Source organism: Triturus cristatus, chromosome 11 (genome assembly GCF_964204655.1).
Source record: "Triturus cristatus chromosome 11, aTriCri1.1, whole genome shotgun sequence".
NCBI classification, from domain to species: Eukaryota; Metazoa; Chordata; class Amphibia; order Caudata; family Salamandridae; genus Triturus; species Triturus cristatus.
Window position 1 is genome coordinate 107,716,567 of NC_140594.1, and position 26,160 is coordinate 107,742,726.

General features: G+C 47.1%; 1 protein-coding gene across 4 annotated transcripts in view; it reads right to left on the reverse strand.

Moving 5' to 3' along the window:
- LOC146783434 (uncharacterized) overlaps nucleotides 1–26,160 on the reverse strand; it is a 477,699-nt gene that overhangs the window by 431,174 nt on the left and 20,365 nt on the right. The window lies entirely within an intron of this gene.

Consider the following 26,160-nt stretch of genomic DNA (forward strand, 5'->3'; position numbering starts at 1 on the left):
ACCTATCACTCCCAACAGGGCAACATTAGGCTTTTTCTACGGTTTCTTAACCAAAAAAATAAATGCTACAACAAGGATAGATAATTGTCAACAATGAATATCAGAAAATTGGATTTGTGGAAAAAATTGTCATGTAAATATTTCATGGTGCTCTGTGTCGTATTAACAATGGCACTTATGTTTAGTATGGTTTCTCCATATGTAAAGAAATTCATTTTTAAATAAAATAACATTTCTAATGTGTTTACTGAACTGTTTATTTTACACGTCTTATAAATCAGTAAAATTGTGAAGAAATTAATTCTACAAATGATTAGAAGACTAAAAGTTTCCAACCTTGTGTAGAAAGAAAATTTAAAGGTATCTTTTAAGATGCCCTACTGTAAGGATGAACACAAAGTAAAATGTATGATCTGTAATGCAGCTATAAGAGTGTAGCTGAAGAGCAGTATAATAGACACCTTCAAACTGGCAGCTGAAATGTATAAACTGCAAGAATTTATATATATATTTTTGCTTTGCATAACTAGCACACGCTCCTTTGGTAAAGGTGTTTGCTCATTATTCTTAGACATTTCTGTACTTTGTGTTATATTCTGTACCTTAATTACCTATATGTATTTGCGGTGTTAAATTATGCAAACAGGCCCACTAGGGAAGGAGAGTACTTTACATAGTAACAGTAAAGTAAACTCCAAAACAGGCTTATCTGTTATGCTAAATTAACAAACATTAGGGAAAGGCTGTAGTACATGATGATCTAGAAGATAATAGTTCCAGATTAACAAAAGAGATATTAACAATATTACATTGGAAACTTCTGCCACAGGAGCAGACCAGGAATCAAACAAAGTGGCGGCTCACCAATTCCAGAAATACAATGTATGTCGAAATGCACAGATATATATATCACCAATAGCTCCTCCTCGTGGACAGAGCAGAGGCTACACAGGGGAGAACCATGGAAGCACTTTATTTAGGGGGAATGCATTTCGGCCAGTCGGCCTTCAGCGCCAAATAGTATTCAGGAGGTATCAGAGCACCATTAGATGTAAGTCCTGCCAAATTGTTGGCCAAATCTGGCTCCACCCCCAAACGAGTGTTTCTCCTCACCCTATTGCAGTTCAAAAACTTCTTGTGGCCTGCAGATCCCAGAATGCAGTATTGTTCCAGGTAGGTGGTGCAGGGGGTATTGTATTACCAATTGGTTGTGCCGGGTGCAGGCCAACTCCGTAGTGCAGCTAAAACCATTTTCCTGATATGATGGGATCCAAGCGCTTCCTTGGATCCCCCAAACCACGTCAACCCCTAAGTTCAGGAATCCATCCGGCGGGGGCAGGAATGACAGTGCATCCTGTCCAGCGTGAAGTATAATCCCCTCACGACCGCCCGAACTCTTCCCAAAACACAGAGGTGGGCCCGGGCCTTTCAATCCCTTGAAAAACACTGAACTGCCGGAGCAGAAGCCAGTAGAGTCCGGGCCATCTTGCTCCGTGGGGGCCTCTGAAACGCATCTCTGGCTGACGCCTATAACATCACCAATACCTCCTCCTCGCGGACAGAGCAGAGGCTTATAGTCTAAAACTGAAGTCTGTCGCATAAAACTCACTGGAAATGGCCCTTTCAATTCTCTGATTCTTTAATTCTATGGGGATTTCCCTGTGCCCAGTCACTGAAGGAAATGACACGAAGAGTGGGGCTTAAAGTTCTATTTGAAGCAACGCAAGAATGCTTTTTTTTTTTCCTCCTGAGTGGTTGGTTAATGAAGTTTCCAATTAAGTTAAGATAAAGGGAGTCTGAGCTTCAGAGAGCATAAACGTCCTGAGATTACCAATTTCTGTGATAGCTAGTGATATTTTAGATACCGACTACTGATATTCCACAGGTCATGCCTTCCTTATGGTAGACCTGCGCTGTTGTAGCATCACATACAAAAATAATGGGAGCCCCATAGCTGTACTCGGTAAACAGCCTTCACCACTGAGGCATTACAACACAATGCCTTTGTCACACATCTGCCTTTACAACATCATGGGAAGTATAAGGTAAGTGTGTGTGATCAAGGCCTGTTCAGACCAAAACACGTCATGGCGGTGGTGTAAGGGCTACAATACATTTTTGATTTGCACCATGAATTTGGAGTTCGCATTGGTTTGTGGTCCAACAGCAAGCAGAATAGTTTCAAACCAAGTTTGGAGATAGGGGTGGATATGGGTATAGGGTGGTATGGGTGTTTTTAGGGTTTAGGTGTGGCTAAAGGAATTGGGTGGTAAGGGTGTGTTTAGGGGTAGGTGAGGGAATTGGGTGGTAAGTTCACAAAAAAGGAGAGGACTGGGTACCCCCCACAATGTATTTTTAGAATAATAAAAAAAATATTTGGTATTTATTTTATAGGGGGTTTTCTTACATGTATACTTGTGTTGTAAATGCATGTGTGGTAAAGGTTTTTGTTGTAAATGCATGTGTGGTAAGATTCTACAACCGCTATACTCCCAACCTCACTACCAAACCCAGTTGGTCTCCTCAAGACTACATTTCAAAAGGATACTGGTCAGCAGTTGGACAGTAGCACTCCCTGCTGAAGGCTTGCTTAAGTTTAATGGTGGTACAGTGGCTCAGTTCCCCCCCCCCCCCCCCCCCGAACAGGAATCATGGGTTCTAAACTCTGATTCAACACAAGGAAGCATAGGCAAAGCCAATAGGTCTTGCCTATGCGAGAGCTATTGGCTTTGGCAGTGTTTTAGCCATTATGTACACCAGTGTGGCTGCTGATCAGCATAGCTAAAAGTTTGTGGGGTAGAGTAGAATGGGGTAGATTGGCTAAGAGTGGAGTGGGGGTAGAGTGCAGTAGATTTGGAGTGGGGTCAATTAGCGTGATAGCTTGGAGTGGGGTCGATTAGGATGGAGTGGGTAGATTGAAGTAGGGTGGAGTGGGGTAGATTGGATTGGAGTGGGTTAGACAAGTGGGAGTCGGGTGGAGTGGGGTAGACTGAAGTAGAGTAGATGGGAGTGGGGTAGATTGGGGTGCAGTAGATCACGGTGGGGAGGGGTATATTGGAGTAGATTGGAGTGAGGTAGACTGGAGTTGGATAGTGGTATGGGGTAGATTGGGTTAGGGCGGAGTGGATTGGAGTGGGGGATTGGATGGGGTATATTGTAGTAGGGTAGATTTTAGTGGTATGTGATGTATTGAAGTGGGGTAGGGTGGAGTAGAGTTGAATAGTGGAGTGAGCTAGATTGGGGAAGAGGGGTGGATTGGAGTGTGGGGTACATTATGTGAATAAGCGTAGGGTAGATTGGATGGAATAGAATGGGGTAGATTGGAGTAGAGTAGATTCGGGTGAAGTGGGGCTGGTTTGAGTAGAGTAGATCTGGGCAGAGTTGAGTGTGGTAAAGTCGATTAGAGCAGTCGCATAGATTGGATTAATTGGAGTGTAGTAGAGTGGAGTGGGTTAGATTGTGGTAGATTTGAGGAGTTGGATACGTTGCAGAAAAGTGGGTAAAGTGGAATGGAGTGGGGCAAACTGGACTGGGGTAGATTGGAGGGGTTGAATTGGGGTGGAGAGGGGCAGATAAGACAACAGTGCAGTATAATGGGGTCGATTTGAGTGGGGTGTGGGTCAGGCTGAGTGGAATGGGGTAAATTGGATTGTAGTCGATTGTAATGGATTGTAGCAAAGTGTGGTTGATTGGGTACATTTGAGTGGAATAGATTGGAGTGGGGAAGGTGGTGTAGAGTGGCGTGGCGTGTTGTAGAGTGTCGAGTGGAGTTTCAGAATGGAGTGGCATGGAAAGGAGTGGCGTAGTGTGGAATAAACACAAAGGGATGATGGAGTGCTGAAACTTTTCAGACACACACCCCAGTCTCAGATCTGGGTTGAGTCCATCATAGTTCTTTAGCTCACTTTGCTACCCCAGTACAGACCCAGCTATATGCAAATCAGTCTTGACCCTGTGCCTCATGGGAACAGTCCAGCCCGATCGGCCAAGCCAGGTCTTCTCTGTACAGGAACCAAGCAGTGGAGTATACATGGTGTGCTAACGCACTGCCATTACAGGCAATACATTTCAGTTTAAATGACCGTTAACATTTGCACTGAAATATGTTTTTTACTGCACACAAACAATGTGAGCATGTCATCACCTAGTGTCTTGATCGTATTGAAATATGTTTCTACCACAATTCAGAATTTTTTTAAGTGCCTAATCTGTACCAATTCTGAAACATCCGTACAGTTAATTTTTTGCTCCACTGGCAGGGCGGTCCCCGGGGCTCAGTCCAGACTGGACTCTGGTTGATCGTGCCCAAGTGGTGCGATTGGGCTGCTAGGTTGAAAACACAACGAGCACTGACCCGGTGAGCGTTTCCGAGCCTTGGAGGAGAGGATGGGGCTGGGCAGGGTCAGGGAGCCAGCAGGCCAGTGTATGCACAGAGAAGCTATCACAGGGGACATCGTCGTTCCATCCTGACCTCATCCTGCTTCGGAGGCTGCAGGAAGATCCCTGGTCCGGCCGCAGAACCTTCAGCTCCCTATGCAAAATGGCGGCCCCGGGGAGAGACTCGGGTAGCCGACCACATTGTTCTGCTGTGGTCCAGTGTGCCGCCAGCCGGAGCTGTGACTGATCTGCCACAGCCCAACCTTGCCCGAACGACGGAGAGTGGTCCCCTGACAGACTGCAGGCCCTGCGGCGCCCAGGAGGCTGGTTCTGCCGAGGGCCTTCAGACTGAGTCGGACACCCCGAGACCCCTGGGGAAAGACTGGAGCTGCACTCGAGGGACCCACTGTCTGTGGCTGGTGCCCCAACAGGTGAGGCGGTTTGGGGGCAGACTGGGGGGATGTTGCTGGGCCCTTGCTACAAGGGAGTGTGGGCCCCAAACATAGCTGCAGACGTGAGGCTGTGGCCCCGAGGAGGTGACGGCCCGTCACAGCTGAATCCCAATCTGCAGTATGGGATTATAGACCCGGTGCCGCTGCTGGGTCCGAAGGAGTGCAGTGCCGGCTGAGTGGCTCCCCCTTCAGTCCCTTTTAAAGATGTTCTGGAGGTAACGGCGGTGGCTAACCACCCCCTGATCCATAGGAGTAGTGCAAATCTCCCCCCACTCGTCAGGAATGCAAGCACCAAGTATCATGGCAAATCTAAACAGGACAGCCATACCAATGGGATAAATACAAAGGGATCCACCTCCAAACCACGAAGATGCCACCATCCAAGTCTTGGCCTGGGGAAGCGACACAGCTGGTGGAAGTGGGGCACCTTGGGCAACAGGACAGTCCTGCAAATCGGGGACTGATACCCTGCCAAATCTCACCTAGGTTCTTCCCTCTGTTGGCCCTGCCCTAGACATAAGATCTTGCAGCGGGTTTTGGGAGGGGCTGGAGGAGTAAAACTGGCAGTGGCCTCAAACATCCCTAGACCTCAGGCCTTCACCAGCCTTGATTGGACTGGCCTCCCTCACTTGCGAGAGGGGTGGGGAGAGTGTGGCCAAAGACAGCAGTGAAACTGCCTCCCTCCTAAACCTGCATGGAGCAGTACACGACGAGCAGCATGGGCACTGGTGGCGTGGCTCTGCCTAAAACACCTAGCCACCATCCTTCAAGCAATAAGCACCTTGCAGAACTTAGTTGAAACAAAGAAAGGAGAGGTGCGTGTAGATATGGCACTCGGACAAGATCTCTGCAACCCCACAGCCAGGATCTGAGGCAGTCCCGCCTGTCCACCGAAGATGATGTAGCGACAATGAAAGGATGGGTATCGTGGCTTTTATCCCACACAGCCGAGCTACATAGGCGGGCAGAGGATGCTGAAAATTGTTCCTGCCGGAACAATCTTCGTTTTGTCGGTATCCCGGAAGGAACAAAGCCTGCTCAAGCTGCAGCTTTTATGGAGACCTGGATTAAAACATGGATGCCCTCTGATCACCTTTCACCATAGTTTGTTGTGGAACGGGCCCTCACACCGAATCCGCCACCAGGGACCCCAAGCATGCATCCTCAACTTTAAAGATAAAAGATGCCATTCTACAGGAGGCGTACTCCCATCCTGACCTCTCTTGTCAAGGAAGTAAGGTGATGATCTTCCCTGATTATACTAGAGTGGTACAGGCGCAGCAATGATCCTACAATGTGGTCAAGCAAAAGCTGCAGGCTCTCAACCTCTCATATCGGCTTATGTTTCTGGCCCGTCTCTGAGTGATCCTCAAAACAAAAAGCCATTTGTTTTGACTCCCCTGAAGCAGCATGGACCTGGGCCACAGAGGAGCGTCCTCGCTCCCTGAGCAACACTTCTTCCTCGTCCCCCACGGAGATACACTCTAGTACCACAATGGGCAAAGCTTCTTAACCTCAGAGAAAACGCACCCGGACCTGGCAGGGATGCAATGCCCAAAGAAAAGCATCTTCATCAGCTGGAGCGGCTGCTAGTAGCACGTCTGGATCTCTGTGGAGTCGGGCCGCGCAGTCTCTTGTGGGACTTGAGCCAGGCGAGGAGACAGCTCAGAGACTATCTTTGACCTTATGGATTGTCAGCTCGGGAGACACGGATCTCTCCCAAAGTCTGGCAAAATGAAAAGAAGCTCCTGGAAGTAGTAAACTAGGCCTCACGCCTGCCTTTGACGACCATAAACAATCCCGGCCACCTGAAACTTTCCAAATGCAACTTGGAGGGGTCCCTACTCAGTCCTCAAATCACACCGGTTGCTTATGTTTTTTTTCCTACTATTAAGGCGACAGATGATTTGAGGGAAGAAATATGGGGAGCAAGGTTTGTGGGGGGGGGGGGGGGGGGGGGGTTGTTTGGGAATTTGTTTTCCTGTTTTTGTTTTTCCAGCTGTCCATTGTACCTGACACAAGTTTTGTACCAGTCACCCATAGACAGATGAGGGAGCTACCACTGCTCCCATCCCAAGGATCTGACACCCATGGGGCCCCCCTTGAGACGCAGTCAGTCTCTCTCTATCAATAGCATTTATGGCATCGTCCCACTTTGAACTAGAGCCCCCTTCATATCCTTTCCTGGAATGTCAATGGGCTCTTAGACCGGGTGTAACGCATCGCGGTCCTGAAGTATTCAGTGTACCCTCCCTATTGCCCTCTTGCTGCCGGAAACCCATCTCCTAAGTAATGTTATTGACACTTATAGCTCGCACAGGTACTCCGAGAGTGTCCCGGTGCAGAACCTAATGGGGGAATGAGATCACGGATCCTTAGATAAAAAGCAGTTTTCAGCCGTTTCCTGAAGAGCTTTGGGTCCTGGATACCATGAAGGTCCAGAGGAAGTGAATTCCAGGCCACCGCTGCCTTGTAAGCCAGAGAACTGCCACCAATTCTCGTAAGGCGAAAGTGTGGAATGACCGCCAGAAGCTGTGCCGCTGAGCGCAGCTGTCTCGTAGGAACATAAAACTTAAAGCGTTTCCTGAGGTATACAGGGCCAAGTCTGTACAGGGCTGAATGAGACAGGGTGAGGGCTTTACATTTTACTCTTTCAGCCACAGGAACCCAGTGAAGATCGTGCAGGCGTTGCTTTATACTAGATCTCCCCGGAATGTTAAGTAGAGACCTTGCTGCAACATTCTGGACTACCTGCAGTCTCTTCAGCTGGTACTGTGGCAGACTTATGTACAAGGCATTTGCATAGTCCATGTGCAAGAGGATTAAGGCACGAGTAACCATTTCCTTGGCTGCCCTAGGAAGGAGGGGGAGAAATTTCCTGAGTGATTTAAGGACGCCAAAGCACTGCCCCTCTAGCTTCTTGATCTGTGTAGAGAACCGAAGATTTTCGTTGAACCAAATTCCAAGGTTTTTGGTGGGCTTACCCAAGGAATTGGATAGTCAGCCGGCCAGATCAATTCCTAAACTGAGGAGGAAAGGTCTCAAACAAAAGGGTCTCTGATTTGTCCGTGTTGCACTTGAGCTGCTCAGAGAGGAGCCATTCAAAGACTGCCATAAGGCATACTCTAGCAGGGAATGAGTCATTTTTGTTTCATGTGAAGAGGAGCTGGGTATCATCAGCATAAGCGATGATCTTGGCGCCCAACTCCTCCACCAGCTGAATTAGCTGGGTGATATATTAAAGAGAATGATCAAGGTGGAGCCCTGAGGCACTCCTGTGGCCACACTTTTGGGGGGGGGGGGGGGGGGGGGGGGCAGATGAAGACTGGGGAAGCCAAACTTGCTGGGATCTGTCTTCAAGGAATGATTTTAGCAACTTCCATGCAGACCCAGAGATACCGATTATCTGAGGCGGGCTAGTAACAAAGAGTGAGGCACAGTATCAAAAGCTGCAGAGAGGTCTAAGAAAATCAGAGCGGCTCTGCCACCAGCATCCAAACACTCCTGAATTGCTTCAGAGATTCCAACAAGGGCCCACTCTGTACTATACGAGGCTCAGAAGCCCGACTGGGCTAAATGGAGTAGGCCAGAACCTTCAACATAGTTGGTGAAATGTTTACTAACTGCTTTTTCACAGACTTTCGCCATGGCCGGAAGGAAAGAAATAGGGCAGTAGTTGGCCGGTATAGATAGATTCGAATAAGGTTTTTTCAGCAGAGGCAACAGTTTGGCCTGTTTCCAAACTAGAGGAACTGTAGCGGCCTGTAAGGACATGTAGATCAAACTATTAACCTCCGGATTTACTACCTCTGGCACTGAAGCCAACAACCTAGCCAGGCAGGGGTCCGACGGGGAGCCCCATATCAAGGATTTGAGAATCATCAGGGAGTCTTGCAGAGCGATGTGAGAAGGGTGCCAGAGAAGGTGAAAGAGAAGAGGTGGGTGTTGGCACTCTATGGAACGCGTATCCCGCCATAGAGTTGGTGCCAATATTAGAATTCGCCTCGAGAGCCTGAATGTTATTTATTTTTATTTTTAAACTAGAAAGTTTCTCACAACAGGCGATTGAGGTGATTTCTGCCCTAGGGGCCAGAAAGCTCTGCACAAAAATTTCCTTGGCATTATTTTTAGAGAGCGATACGCTCTGCATAGTAAAGGCTCTTGGTGTGCAATATAGACGCGTAGTATGATTTCTGCGCTTTCCTTAATGGCAGCTTGGCTAATGGGCAATATGCCAATCTCCAGCAGCGCTCTAATTGTTGGTAATGATGTATTTGCGCTTTAAGCTCACTGGAGAACCACGGTTTGGAAGGAGAGTCTCTGGTTCGCCTATGAGGTGAGAGAGGAGATAGATGCTTAACCGCCTGTGAAATCCAGCCATTGAAACTTTCCAGGGCTCCTCCCAGATCCTTAGCAAAAGCTGGTAGCGTCTCGGCCAAAACCAGGCTAAAGGTGACAGGATCAATTTTGTGGGAGGGTCTGCCGTGACAAGGCAGATTAGGTGGATGATAACTCTCAATGGTCCACGAGAAATGGACCAGAAAGTGAGCAGTCCAGGCTACCTGGAGGGGCTCTCTGACAATAATTGGGAAAGTTGAACATATTGGGTTCAGGATATGTCCTCCATGATGCGTGGGTGTGCTGACCCATTGGGAGAGCTGAGCAAGGCTCCGAGAATCTAAGAACTCCTGAGTCTCTCCCACCTCCACACAGTCCAAATGGATGTTAAAGTCCCCAAGAAGTACAATGGGGGAAGCGAAAAGCGCAGGGAATGACCCTCCCCACCCCTCTAAAAGCATTTTTATGTATGCTCCGCTTGCCATAAATTACATTGGCTCACCCCTACCCCCCTGGTTTGAACCAACAGATCTCAGGTTTGCCGCAAGCTGACTATAAAGGGGTTACTTGTGGCTTTCTTCGATTCCCACAACATTAATTAAGTTCACCCTTATGGTGGCCTTATTACTGCTACTATTATTACCATTCGCTTGAATCGAGGCCATCTATGGTGACCGCCTTGTCTTACAAGACGCATCACCAGTGAGGACTTCACTTTGGAAACCTGTACACGCCGATCTCTCATCTTTTCCACGCAACCGTATCTCTTTCCATCTTGCCCTCCCTCAGTACAAAATGGACTCCAGACTAGTGAAGTTGGGTACGAATAGCTACATAATGTATCCAACCAACCTCTCCAAAAATGTGATTAAATCTCTGCAACATAGACTACTCAAAGCTAACCCAGAAACCCTTCTCTCTAATCCCTATTTCTGTAAACAAAAAAGGTGCTCTTATTAGCGACCTGAACTTTTAACTAAAAGAAGAGCTCAGTGGAGAATGGCTTTCCACACTTTACCCAGAATTGCCTCGGCAAAAAAGTTTCCTCCCGGTCTTAGGCTCCTGACTGTGACATCACCCACATTTAGAGCAAATGCTACTATATCTACAACACAAATCACACCTGAAATGCATGTTACTCAACTGTAGATCAGTGGTGAAACATGCAATGGACCTTGCAGATCTCATCCTGGTTCAAGATCTTGACCTCCTTATCCTCACCGAAACCTGGCTCACCGACTCCTCAGGCCCCATACTGGACATTCTAGTCCCTCCCAGCCACAACATTATCAGACTTGATCAAGTTAGGAAAACGGGAGGTGGCATAGCCTTCAGTTAATCTCTCATCCTGAGAATATTTATGCGTAGACATCTGTAGCACACATAGACTCCTCTGCAGCTTGCACATCTGCTACCACCCCCCAGGAGACAACCTCCCTCTAATGGAACAAACTATGGAAACCATCGCCTCCAACCTTGGCCGACACTGCCCCCAGATCTTACGTGGTGACTTCAATCTCCATTGGAATGACCCGCATGATCAAGCGGTTAACACACTCAAAAACTTCTTAACTGATCTCTCCCTGGCCCAATTCTGTGACAGCCCCATGTGCACCTTAGGATTGACCCTAGATCTAATCATCTCCAACCCCATTCATCTCAAATCCATTCTCCCCTGTGACTGGTCAGACCATCACTATATCAACTTCTGTATCCTTGAAAGTTGGAACGCCAAAAGATCGCAACCACTAAAACAAATACAATGGAAAAGATCGCTCCATAATACAAACGTAAATGAGCTCATATCTCGCTGCAATATCTCCCTCCCGCCGCCTGCAAACATGGCTGACGCTCACGACCTCACTAAACACTATAACAACACCATGTTGCCTGCCCTGAACACAACTGCCCCCCTTCAACTAATAAGTATACCCATCAAAGACTCCAAACCATGGTTCAATGACAGCCTAAAAGCTGACAGACGCAGCCTGAGATGAGAACGTGCCTGGAGATCCACCCCATCCACTGGTCATCTAACAACTCTTAGACTAAAAAGAAGTAGATACAACAAACTCATTAGAACGGCGAAAGAAACCTTCTTCAGATCCCAACTTGACAAAGCCAAAAAACGCCCGAAACTGCTATTTGAGCTGATTAAGTTACAATCCAATAACACTTCTATCCAACCTCAGCACATCTCCTGCCCTCAGCCAAACTGTGATGCAGTTGCTGACTTCTTCCTCAAAGGCTAGGAAGATCAAATCTGATCTAAACTCTGCTCTAACCTAACTCTCACCCCCTCCTGGCCCCTCATTACCCACGCCCCACCCATGCCTCCCTGTCTCTCACCAAAAAACAATGGCTCTTGGGAGTCAAGTCACGCCTCTCAATGACACAGCCATCCTCAATGTACTCTCGACCCTTAAACCTTCAAATCACTTCAATGACCCCCCCCCCCCCCCTCCCCCCCAACTTCTTTAAAGAAATGATAGGATCACTTGTCCTGCTCTAGTCCAAGATCATTAACACCTCTCTTCTCCATGGTGAGATCCCGGACTGCTTGAAGGCTGGACTAGTCCTCCCTATTCTCAAAAAACCCACGGCGACCCTGAAGACCTAACTACTGACTAATCACAAACATCCCTACCTTTGCAAATCTCCTTGAGAAATGTGTACATGAACAATTGCGCAAACACATTGAGCAATTCCAACTTCTTGACCAATTCTGTGAGAAGTTATAGTGGACACCTTGCACCTGTCCAAACGACCCTTATTGATGATTAGGTTAAAGACAACCTTTATTGAAAGCTATCCTAGTGGTAGCTATGGTGAGCAGCCTTCAGGTTAAGTCTCGGAGGAATGTAAAGCAGCTTGGTTTACCCGATTATAACCTCCTGAATGGCCAAATGAAAGGAGCACCACACAAGGTATATATAAAAAATATATGTATTTATTACTAAACACTCTTTACTAACTTCTTTATGAGATTAGAGAACAAGATACACAATATTAAAACAGTAGAACGACAGTAAATAGCACAATACACAGTGGGCTCCAGGGGGAGACCAAACCATATACTAAAAGTGGTATAACAACCATGACTTGACTAGACACAGTTCCTAGAGTACGTAGAATTGCTGGGACTCAAAGTGTCCGGATTGAACACTAACAAGCCTTGGCAACTGCAATCTACGCAGTCAGAGAAAATATGCTTTGGTGAGGACCAGCAAGGTCCTGGGGACTCCCCAAGTGATGGAGAGTCAGGGCACGTCTGGAGCAACCAGGAAATCCCACTGAAAGATAAAGTTCCCTTCTCCGGGACCCAAAGGTCGACGGACCAGGGATCGCGAAGGGATCTCGAGCTGAATCTCAAAATACCAGCCCAAGGGACTCTTGTGGAGTGTAGGCTGGAAATCTTCAGTGGAAATACTGCTCGGGTCTGGACTACAAGTTGCCCATAGCACAGCCTTAGGGATCGCCAAAAAGATTTGCTGCAAATGTACACGGTGCCCAGGGGTTTGGGTTGCACGAGGGATGCGGATCTCAGAATTGCTGAGAGCACGGATCAACCTGGGAGATCACGGGAACCCACCTCCTGTGTGGCAGACATCTTCGGAGTCCTTCAGGAACTGCGTAGATGCAAACCGGTCAGATGCATTTAAGGTGCCTGCCTTGCAGGGGAGTAACTCCTTTACTCCAAGAGAGATTCTTCAGTCATCCAGCGTAATGTAGATAATCAAAGTACTTGTTTTCTGTAGCAAAGTTTTGTCCAGGTAAATCCAAAGTCCTGTAGCCAGGGGTTCCTACTTTATACCCAAGGAAGGAGTGGAACAAACTCTGGGGACCCACCTATCGTAGGGTCAGGACAGAGGGGTGACTACACCCATCTCCTTTGTCCAGTTTTGCGCCAGAGCAGGAGCAAATGGCTCCAGCAACTGGCTTGAGCTGGACTATGCACAGAGACACCAAATGTGCCCCAAGTGCCGACATCAAAGCACTCTGTGTGCACCCACCCAGCCCCAATACACTAAAGCCTGTCTGGGATGTGGTGACACCTCCTTGTGACAGGAAACTTATTGTCCAGCCTTCCCCTGACGGAGTTTCGTCCAGCAGCTTGAGGGCAGACTCATGTCTGTGGCTGGCAGCATCCATTTTGTGATGCCAGGGTCAAGAAAGCTGGTACCGGGTGTACCGGTGTTGTCATATTTGTCCCTCTAGGAGGGTGGAATTCTACCTCCCACACCAGTTACTGGTGTGAAGGTATGATTCCAAGGGGTTTGACACCAAACACGACATGTTTCCATGCAGCCGTTTTAAAGTTAGCATTTACCACGAGGTTATAATGCACTTAAGTATATATGATTGGCTGCATCACATACAACCCTGGAATATAGGTTCCGAAGGCTGCAGAGGGGTTCTGCTCATGCAGGTGCACCCTCTCCCATAAAACCCAGCACCCTGCCTTCAGGATTGATCAGGCCTGCCATAGGGGTGACTGTTTATATGTGCAGTGATATGGAGTCGATATAGTGAACCTCTATCTAAGTAAGGGCTGCATGCACCAGCTTACACAGGCAGCTGTAGTAGACCTGTTGTGTCATTTTGAATGGTCTCCCAGGGATGGCATAATACATGCTGCAGCCCCTGAGAGGCCTCTGGGGTACCTATGCCCTGGGTACATAGTATACCATATACTAGGGACTGATAAGGGTACCCCAGAATCCAATCTACCTAAAGTACATGAACAACCAATTTAGGGAGAAAGCAGACTGACTGGGTCCTGATTAGCAGGATCCCAGTCAAACGAAGTCGAAAACCAGCAAAACACCAGGCAAAACGTGGGGGTAACCATGCGGTCAGATTCCATTCTCCTGCAAATTCCAATCGGGCTTACGCACTGGCAACAGCACTGAAACAGCCATCACTCATATAATGGACGATGCTCTCACTTTACTGGACCAGACAGAAGCCAGCCTGCTAATACTACTTGATCTCTCATCTGCATTTGACACTGTCAAACATGACAATCTACTTAAACTCTTGGAATGCAGGATGGGGCTCTCTGGCATGGTCCTTAAATGGTTTTCCTCTTTTCTCAATAACAGAACGCGAAGAATCAAATCCAATCAGTCACTTTCCAACACCAGTCTCTGCACTCTGGGTGTCCCCCAAGGGTCTTCACTCTTCCCCACGCTCTTTAACCTCTTCATTGAACCACTGACTGTAATGTTTGTGGATGACATTCAACTCTACATGAAAATATCCTCCCCCGAAGACATTAAATCACTCAACGGAACCCTGCTCAAAACCCTAAATTAGCTAACCTCTAACCACCTCAAACTAAACGCCCTTAAAACCGAATTCCTCCTCATTTCACCCACTAGGCAAACCCCCACTGTTGTGGAATATCTAAGTAACCTCACCGCTCTCAACTGCACACCACACATCATTGATTCCACAAAATCACTGGGAGTTGTGCCAGATAAGGACCTAAACATGCAAGGTCACATCAGAGCATCTACCAAAGGAGCGAACTTCCAGCTGAGCATCCTAATAAAACTCCAACCCTACCTTCCCCAAGAGGACTTCAAATTGGCGGTACAAGCACTAGTCATCTCTTGACTTGAATACGGCAGTGCTACTTTATGCGGACTGCCGAAACTTAGTTTAGCCCCCATCGGAGCATCTCTAAATGCTGCGACTAGACTCATCACTGGTTCAACCAACCACCTCTCTCTGGACCTAAAATCCCTCAACTGGCTTCCATTTGAGGCTAGGATTCAGCTAAAAATTTCTTGTATGACCCATAGAGCACTAAACTTCAATACCCCACTCTACCTGACAAATAAGCTTGAACTCTCTGGTGGATCCTGGCCCTCAAGGAGCACCAGCACATTGCTACTTAAGCCGAAGAAATTTCAAAAACGGAAAACCTACAACCGTACATTCTCTGGCATTGCCCCTAGAATCTGGAACTCCCTACCCGTGGGAACAAGACTGATGCCCTCAACATTTGCCTTCAAAAGGGAAGTTAAAGCCCTACTAATGAACATGGCGCTGAACTAGAAGCTTTTCTCTTCTTGCCTATGATCTTATTTAGCTGTTAGCTATTACCCAACATTTGTTACGGCCCATTGCCGCCCGCCATTATGTCATTGTTGTTTCTGATGTATACTGATTTACCTTTTTAATTTGTGTTCCCGATATATTTTATATATATATATTATCTACTGGCGGTCGCCAGTAGATAGTTATAGTTAGGACCGAGTTCCCATAGGAAATCTGAAAATTTTATTTTGAATAACTTTGGCGCCGGTTGACTTATCTTCGTGAAATTTTCAAAACTAATGGGGCGCTCCGCTCAGCTCCTACCCTGAAAGTCTCTGGGTGATTCGTCAAGCGGGGGCTGAGAAAAAAGGGGGGTCCCAAAACGCGTTTTCCCCATGCATTTTTTCCATAGGACCTTTAGTCGAAGGTACAGCCCGAACGGCTGAACAGAATTACTTGAAATTTGGCAAAGAGGTAGTCCTCAGGTCAGGCATGTGCCTTTTGCTTAAATGGTGTAAATCCGTTCAGTAGTTCCCGAGAAAATCAAAAGTAAAATCACATATGTATCTGGGCGGAGCCTAACCACACATCTCATCGTGAGATCTGATTGGCTGTCAGCACTTCATCCAAGAAGTGTTGGCAGCCATCTTGGGACCAATATACATGATAGCACCTCATTAAAAAGCATTGCAGTTAATAGAAGGTTTTAAGACTTTAGTTACATTATAAATCATTTGTTGATGGTACCATACTCATTTTAGGAATTGTGGTGTGTTCTAAGGTGATTTTACCATGTGAAAAAGCCTTCTGCTGTGAGATCATGAATCATGTTTGAGAACTATTTTCTCATGCTTTTCCCACAGAGGTTTGGAAGGTGATCTATAAGCTAATTGAGAGCATATTTTCTGTAAATTCACATTATCTTTCTCAGTCATGTGAGATTAAAGTCTGATATTCTCAGTAAAACATGTACATCAAACAAGGGCAGAGACTGTCAGTTGATTCCTTTGTGTTCTACTGCAGCTTCCCAGAGTGTTCTAAAGAACAACTAGAGCGCTAACAGTCCAACTTATGACAAACGTATGGCACACCTGAAGCCATCTTGGTTGGAATAAAGTGGTAATTCTTAAAACATTTAATTTAAAAAGGAACAGAAAGAGGGGGTTCATTTTGCCATAGAAATTATGATTAGTTCTGCAGAAAGAAAAATTAGGACACATTTTGACTTCTCAAATCCTCTTCTATTTCATAAACAAATTCTGACATGCAGACTGAAACATGCACTTTGAATACCAGCAGCAGACTTCCATGGTGAGCAGTAGTTTTACTACAATGATCTAATGAGCAACTAGAGTGCTAACATTCAGAATTTATGGCAAATGTGTGACACATCTGAATGTCTTCTTGATGGAATAAAAGTAAAAAACTGAAAGTATTCCCACTGAGGAGACTGCAGTAAATGAGGAAATTAGGAAACTTCATAACAAATAAATCTCCCAAGATGGCCACCAGAGACAAAAGAGCCCAAATGTAGCCCAAATATCACCCAGATGTAGCCCAAATATAGCCCAATGACAGAATGTCCCAGAGTGTTCTTAAGAACAACTAGAGCGCTTACTGTCTTACTTATGACAAAAGTATGGCACACCTGAAGCCATCTTGATTGGAATAAACTGGTAACACGTAAAACATTTAATTTAAAAAGGAACACAATGAGGGGGTTCATTTTGCCATAGAAATTATGATTAGTGCTGAAGAAAGAAAAATTCGGGCACATTTTGAGTGACTTCTCAAATCCTCTTCTATTTCATTAATAAATTCTGATGCAGACTGAAACATGCACTTTTAATACCAGCAGCAGACTTCCGTAGTGAGCAGTAGCTTTACTACAGTGATCTAATGAGCAACTAGAGTGCTAACATTCAGAATTTATGGCAAATGTGTGACATATCTGAATACCTTCTTGATGGAATCAAAGTAAAAAACTGAAAGCATTTCCTACTGAGGAGACTGCAGTAAATGAGGAAATTAGGAAACTTCATAACAAATAAATCCCCCAAGATGGCCACCAGATACAAAAGAGTCTAAATGCAGCACAAATATCACCCAGATGTAGCTCACATGTAGCCCAATGACAGAAGTGGGCAAAACACTTATTTTTTGTGTATTTGCAGTTTTATATAGTGCAGACTTGTCAGGTATTGGAATGCTTTACATGAGCATTGGTTACATCACACAAGATCAAATTCATTTTGGTTGTAGACATGGGGAGATTAAGTGATTTGACCACAATCACAGAATGTTGAGCTGAAGCAGAAACTCCAACCTGGTTCCCCAGTTGCAAAGTCTGCAGCTCTGGAAGTAACACCACATCCTCTCGCCAAGGTGCAACATTTAATCAAGTGGTCAACTGGATAAAAAAACATAAAGATTACAAATAATGTAAAAGTTCTTTGTCGCTGTTTGAAAACTCAGAAAATATGTCCTCATTTTAGTTTTTTAGAGCACTAACCATAATTTTGATGCAAACAAGACCCTCTCATATATGTAATTTCTAAAGGAAATACTCTAGGTATTACAGTTTTGATTACATCAAGATGACGTCGGGCGTTCCACACTTTTGTAATAAATATAGAATGTTAGCAATCTAGTTGTTCATTGGGATACTGTTGAGAGGCAGAGGCCAGGGGCACGGACTCTGAAAATTGAAGGCAGGTAGGAGAGTGCAGAGGCAACAATTTGACCACACTGGGCAGGCAGGAAGGGCAGTGGCAGCACAACAGACTATGGAGGGCAGTGGAAAGGGGGGCAGGGGCAACAAACCAACAATACAGGACTGGCAAGAGAGGCTGTGGCAATATAATAGACCATTGTGGGCAGAAGGAAGAGGCAGTGGTAGTACAACCATACATGCCAACAAACCCGTTTCAGCCAGGAAACGTCCAATGTTTTTAAGCTCAAATGGGCTTTATTTGATCTGTCTCCTGTCTACAATCTCCTCTTTTTCAATGTAACTCAAAGGGGAAAATCAATACCCCAGTTTTTTTTCAAAATCTCCCTCTTACCAAGTTCAAAATGTTCGCAAATATGGTACATTGAATCATGGTAGGCAGGAGGAATTGGGGTAGGGACATGGACTTGGATAACAGAGGACAGGAGGGACATGGAGAGGTGCACCAAACTGACCCTACAGGGCAGGCATCAGGGTTTGCAGCAGCACAATACACCACACAGTGCATGCGGGACGGGAGTGCAGCACAACAATCCATAGAAAGCAATAGGGAGGGGACAGGACCATGCACATAGACACAAGAACAGATGGGAAAGAAGCAATGGTAGCTATCTGACCATAATGGACAGACAGGAGAGAAAGCTGCAGCATAACAGACCATAAATGGCAGGAGGGACGGATCAGGGGCATTACAATGGAACAGACAGGAGGGAGGGAATAGGGGGTCTGCACATGGAAACAGAGGGCTGGGGGGCAAGGTGGCAGGGCAGGAGCAGCAAGATGACCATGGAGGTCAGGCAGGATGGGCACTAGAAACAAGACACACCATGGAGAGCAACAATGAGACTATGGTGGCATACACACAGACCATGGAGGGAAGGTGGGAGGGGGTCAGGGGCAGCTAGCTGACCACACAGGGAAGGTGGGAGGGGCCATGGCAGCACAGAAGACCATGCATGGCAAGCAGAAGGGTTAGTGGCAGCACAATGGCTATGATGGGCAAGAAGGAGGGTGCAGGGGCATGCACAAAGGACCATGGAGGATAGAAGGGAGGGTCAGGAGACAAGAGAGTTCAGGGGGAAGGGGCCTCACAACAGACCGCGCGGGGCAGGCAGGAGGAGCAGTTGCAGCACAACAGATCAGGGAGGGCAGAAGGGTGTGGCAGTAAAATGGACCATGGAGGACAGGAGGAAGGGGATAGGGGAATGGCATGTGGACAGGCAGGATGGAGGTGGCAGGGACAGGTTACAGTCATCTGACAATGCTAGGCAGGTGGGAGGGGAGTGGCAGCTCAACAGAACACGCAGAGTAGATAGGAGTGGCAGGTCCATGGAACATAGTGGGCAAAAGGGATGGAGCAGGGGCATGCACAAAGACATCGGAGGGCAGGGGGAAGGAGAATAGGGGCAGCAAGCTAAGCACAGAGGCTAAGCAGGAGGTCAATGATGGGCCATAGAATTGGGCAATGGAGGGCAGGAGGAGTGGACTGGTACATCATGCTAAATGGAGGGCAGTGGCAGCACATCAGACCATGCATGGCAGGAGGGAGGAGGCTAGTCCATGGATTCAGACAACAGAGGATAGGGAGGAGGTGGATGGGGCAGCAAGCTAACTGTTCAGAGAAGGTGGGTATTAGGAACTTTATTGTTTTTAAAATGTGTGTCTGTGTGAACTACTTAAAATATGAACAAGTATGCAGCATAATCTCACTTTTATTCAGGAAGAAGAGGACGTTTGTGACTGTGACTCCGGGCTCACTTGGCAGAAACACCCCCTGACCCTCCACCCCCATCGCAAAATGTAATGCCCGTGAAAAGGGTAGGTGAACACAGTGTTATATAGAACATAGTCCTGAGAGCACGATTGAAAATGAAAACTAGATATAGTGTATGGTATAAACTATGCACCAAAAAGTGTGATATAAGATGAACCAGGCGTGAAATATAATATGCAATACATTGTGCGCAATGACAGATTAATTGGAGAGCGCGAGATAGCACAGGCACTAGCGCGTGCTATGCGATATGCGCCTTGGAGTGTAATATGCACAGGGCAGTGTTGTGTAACATAACTAGTCTCTAAAGTTGTAATATAAAATATGTGCTGGGGAGTGTAACGTTGCATATGCACTGTGACAAAGATATGGATCCCAGATTGTAATATGTATGGCATAGCGCTGTGCGTTATAACATACACATCGAGGAAGGCATGTTAGATGGGGCAATATAACCCGTGCGAAGGCAAGTGTGGCATGACATATTCACGGGGTGGTGTTACAGTGCACATGGGCTAGAGAGTGTCATAGCATACGCACTAGCTGGTGGAATACAACACAGAGGTGTGAGGCAATCGGCGGGCACTGGTGGGTGTAACACAGCATTGGGCTCAGCCAGGAGCACGCTGTGACTCTCAAGTGAGGTTCGTCTCCTTTCCAGAGAGTAAAATGAAAAGTATTACACATCCGGCGGTGGATGTGTTTTTTATTAACAGTGAGGGGGGTTTCTTGCATAGTTTGGTCGAATTTTTGTCGAATCCCCTTTGAATGGCTTGGTGTGCGTGTATATTAAATGCGCCCGTCAATAGCTACCCATGTTTGTATAAATAAACGACAAGGGTGTCTACTTGGAGAGTACCCACCGGCGGGGGCGCCGGGATTAGGCATGGTAGGGCGTCAGACACGTTAGAGCTTCACTAGCGGTGTAAATACATTCCATGTGGATTCATTCTAATTCATTTTAATGAATATCACGCAAATCGTCATGGTGATAGGTACATACGGTTTGTCCAGCATGTCCTAGGTGTTTCTATAAATATATATATTTTTTTTAAATAATAAAAAACAAAGGCAGGCCCCGGGGGATAGGGTCCACGGAGCCATAAGTGGCCTGAGGAGGGGGGCAACGCAGCCCCCTCCTAAAGAATTTAAATTAAAAAAAGGCCATGACCCGGGGGTTGGGGTCCCCGGGGCCGATTAAGACCTTGAGAGGGCCAAATTTATTTTTTTCAACAAAAAAAATTAGGATGCAGGCCCTGGGGGATGGGGTCCCCAGGGCCAGTAAATTAGAAAAAGGGGGGCCACACAGCCCTCCTTCTTAAAAAAATTAAATAAATAAAAGCCCGGCATCGCGCTGGAGGCCACGCCCCCTCCTTGCAGCACTCTGCAAACGCGCCCCCTGGCCAGTTGTAAGTTTGGGAATTAATTCCCCTTCAATACTGAGGGTCCCTGAGGGCCAACTAGCCTAACAGGTATCTCCAGTGTGTGCCAGGGAGCTGCGTTGCAGACAGGTGTTCTGAGGCCACGCCCCTTTTTACACCTCTATGCAACGCAGCTCTGTGGTGCTTACTGGAGGTACCTAGTGGGCTAGTTTGACCGTAGGGATCCTTAGGATTCAAGGGGACTTAATCTCTCAACTTAGAACGGCCACAGGGCGCGTTTACACAGTGGTGAAGGGAGGGGACGGGGCCTGAGGTGACGTGTGCAAACACGCCCTGTGGCACGTTTTAAGTTGGGGAAATAATTTCCTTTCAATCCTGAGGGACCCTGGGCGCCAACTAGCCCACCAGGTGCTTCCAGTAAGTGCCACTGCTCTGCGTTGCAGAGAGGTGGTGCAGGCCGTGCCCCTTTTTACACCTCTCTGCAATGGCGCTTACTGGACGTACCTAGTGGGCTATTTTGCCCCTAGGGATCCTCAGGATTCAAGGGGACTTAATCTCCCAACTTAAAAAACGGCCACAGGGCATGTTTACACAGTGGGGAAGGAAGGGGACGGGGCCTGAGGTGACGTGTGCAAACACGCCCTATGGCGCGTTTTAAGTTGGGGAAATAATTCCCCTACAATCCTGAGGGCCCCTGGGGGCTAACTAGCCCACCAGGTGCTTCCAGTAAGCGCCACTGAGCTGCGTTGCAGAGAGGTGGTCCAGGCCGTGCCACTTTTTACACCTCTCTGTGGCGCATACTGGAGGTGCCTAGTGGGCTAGTTGGACCCTAGGGACCCTCAGGATTCAAATGAACTTAATCTCCTAACTAAAAACGGCCACAGGGCGTGTTTACACAGTGGTGAAGGGAGGGGACGGGGCCTGAGTTAACGTGTGCAAAAAAGCCCTGTGGCGCGTTTTAAGTTGGGGAAATAATTCCCCTTCAATCCTGAGGGCCCCTGGGGGCTAACTAGCCCACCAGGTGCTTCCAGTAAGCGCCACTGAGCTGCGTTGCAGAGAGGTGGTCCAGGCCGTGCCACTTTTTACACCTCTCTGCAACGCAGCTCTGTGGCGCATACTGGAGGTACCTAGTGGGCTAGTTGGACCCTAGGGACCCTCAGGATTCAAGGGGACTTAATCTCCCAACTTAAAACGGCCACAGGGGGGAAGTGAGGGGACGGGGCCTGAGGTGACGTGTGCAAACACGCCCTGGGGCAGCGTTTTAAGAGGTAGTTTTAATCCCCTGCCCTATTATATACTAGGGTCTTACAGAGGTCATGCTAATCACAGGGGGACCCCAACGCATAGTGTTCCCTAGTGTATGTAGGTGTTTTCACTGTATTCTGAGTGTCTTTTAACATAGCACTGGCTCTAGGACTGGTTAGTCAGACTCAGTTATCACCAGTATCCGTCTGAAAAAGTTGAGGGTACAGGATGATTTTGCAACAAGGCTTCTTTCTGCTCTTCTGTTTGTTCTTTCTGCACGTTATCCTTCTTCCTGCACTTTTCTTCGTCTTTGAGGACTTCTGTTGCTTCTTTCTGCATTTCTTTTTTTTCTTTCTGTGCGTTTTTTCTTCTTTCTTCACATGTCCTATCTCTGTAGGCATAGTTAGAAATTAGCATTTAATAAGCCTTTGAAATTCACTGAAAAAACCATAGGTTTCAGGCATGTTATAGTTAGGAATTAGCATTTAAAAAACCTTAGAAATTCACTGAAAAAACCATAGGTTTCAGGGGCGTTATAGTTAGCTGGACTTTTCACTCGTACAAAACCATTGAAATTCCCCGTTATAGTTAGTTCAGCTAACTATAACTCGTGCGCACGCAATGCACTGCTGATGACGTCACATATTACATCACTCATGCCATGGTCAGTGACATCACTCATGACATCACTGATGACATCTCAAATGACATCACTAATGACATCATCCTTGTGACAGAGTGGCAGACCTCCTCTTCCCCTAATATAACCTTTGATACACACATTCAAAAATAGAAACTACAATGTTCAAAACAATGGACATACCAATACCAGTTACAACAACCTATTCAGTAATTCTAAGATCCACATACACATCCACTCATTCACCAACAGTCCTATACAGTCACTCATACATGTACTCACTCATCATATGTACTCACACACCTATACATCCTGTTACACAACGCCACTCATCCATAGAGTTACTCACACACATAGTCACTCATGCTAATAAAGAATCAAACATCCATTTGCTTGCATATACAGTTATACACACACCACCACACTTACTTCTACAGAAACTTACACATACTTAGTCTTTTAAACAATCACTTATAGAAACACATACTTATTCATACAGGAACTCTTTCAATCTCTCACTCTCACATATACTCACTTATATACACCAATAGTCACATATACTCGTTTAAAACATATGTAGTTACTCATAAAGACACTATTGAGACAGTCTATCACTCACTAACACACCCATGCACACACTCATCCACCCATACAGTCCTGCACACATGCTGTCTTCAACACATACAAACAGTGAGTCACTCATTCATGCACCTATGCACTACGTAATACCCCCCACCGAACCATACAGACACTCAGACACTCATACTGATACTCAAAAAACCAACTAATAACCTATAGACACTCATGTAGCTACTCACCAACCCATGGAGCCACTTATACACAAAGTGAGAGACTGATACAGATATTTACACATTTAAACATTACTCACTAAGCCATGTATTCACTAAGATACACTTAATCAGTCAGTTATACAATCAATTTTTCAAAAACAAATCATCCATTTAGACGCTTGTATACCCATTTATTCTTCCATCGACCTTGAGATATACATATATAAAACATATGTAATTTTCAGAAAAACACATTCACTGGATGATGTCATCAGTGATGTCATTTGAGATCTCATCAGTGATGTCATGAGTGATGTCACTGACCATGTCATGAGTTATGTAATATGTGACGTCATCAGCAGTGCATTGCGGGCGCACGAGTTATAGTTAGCTTAACTAACTATAACGGGGGAATTTCAATGGTTTTGTACGAGTGAAAAGTCCAGCAAACTATAACGCCCCTGAAACCTATGGTTTTTTCAGTGAATATATATATATATATATATATATATATATATTGTTAGAAATGGCGATTTCTGGTTGGCTAAGGCTTGCGCCAAAGTCAACCAGAAATCGCCATTTCTAACATTGGTGATCAGCGGTGGGATTTGGACTTGCGTTTGCGCTGTACCGCAGCGGCAACTGGCCGCACTACAAAACTCTGCATTTAGATAAATCACATGGTATAGGGATTATTGTTCTAAGTTTGTTTTTAAGTGTCATTTCTTTGGAAATGTGTTTCTTGTGCACTGTGAGTTAGGTGTCCCTAGCTCGGGAGGGTAGATCATCCCCCTTAGTGCATTGTGTTTTCTGGATTCACCAGAGGGTGGGATCCAGTGGTGGCAGCAGATGTGTGTCCAGTGCATGTATTCCCATTCCCAGTTCCCGGGGTAGTGGTACCTGTGTCACGTGGTGGTCAGGTTGAGAAATCAGGGGCGGTAGAAACTGTCTTACCAGTCTTGGGAGGGGTTTGGGGATGAATGTGTAATGCGCTGGATGAATGTGGATGTCCCATTCCCAGTTCCCAGAGTAATAGTACCTGTGTCACGTGGTGGTCAGGTTGAGAAATCAGGGGCGGTAGAAACTGTCTTACTAGTCTGGGGGGTGTGTGTATGTGGATGAATGATGTGAGTTCTCTGAAATAAGGAGCTTACTGGTTGATTGGGTGTGAGTTCTCTGGGATAGGGAGCTTGCATTGGGGAGTGATTCCAAAAGTAGTGGCTGAGGTGTCTTCCAGCCCAGCGTGGTGGAAGAGGTTCAGAGTAGCCCAGCTAGGTCTCGGTGTAGGGGCTCACGGCCTGTCTCTGCGGAGAAGGAGTGGGTGGGACTGCGTGTCTCCAGGTGCCCGAAACCCAGTGTCAGGGCCTGGATGGTTTCTTTAGGGAACATCAGGTCGGGGGCCTAGGCTGTACCAATAGGTCACTTGAGGAGGATCTCCCAGTGTCTAGAGGACGTGGAGCGTCTGTAATCAGAGCTCCAGTAGTCCTGGTGTCTGGCGGTACCGCTCCAGTTGGGAGGGTGCAGAAGTCCAGAGGGAGGGGTGAGAGGGGGAGGGATTCCCCAGTGGGAACCAGTAGGTCAGGGACCAGCCGGGAGGGCTGTGTCGCCACTGAGTGACCGTGGTGTCGCCACTTCTGTCCTGGGGGGTCTGCACGCACTGTCAGATGGACAGGAGGTAGTGAGATCAGCGCCAGGCAGACTGTCACACGACCCATTAGTTATGTGTCACCCTCGTTAAGTCCTGGTTCGCCAGGCATCTGACCAAAGGGTACGTCCCTCGGTTGGGGAGCCAGTAGTCGGTGTTTCCGGATCTGGACGTAAGGGCAGCTGTAGTCCTGAGGGCAGGTGGGGCTCATCTTAGGTGAAGAGACCCTGCTCTACAGTGGAAGGGGGTGCAGAGGGAGGGAGTCCTCGCCTCTGACCCCTTGGATCCCAGGTGGTAGACCAGTTGGTGGAGAGAGGTCCTGAACTGGTGGGAGAGTTGTGTTCTGGTGGGTGCTTCCCTGGGAGGGTGCGGAACCCCAGAAGTAGAGGTAGGGTGGGGCATTCTTGCCCGTGACCTCTGGTCAGCCTGAGGGTGCGGACCCTAGGTTGAAGGATCAGTGGTAGTTGGGAACTACACTGAGAGGGAGAGTGGAGAATGGCTTGTATGCCAGGGGTTACTACCCCCCACTCTGGGTTTGGCAAGGACCAGTGGTATCTGGGTGGCCTAGGGCCTGGTCCTGGCCGTGGACAACTAGGTAGTACCAGTGGGGTAGCCTAGTTGGGCCTGAGTTCTTTTCGGTTGTGTTTTTTCAGATGGAACCATGTTGATTGAGAATGGCGTAGAACCGGAGAGTGTCCCTGCAGTGCGGGCCTGCGTCCGTGTTCTATCGCCCCAAG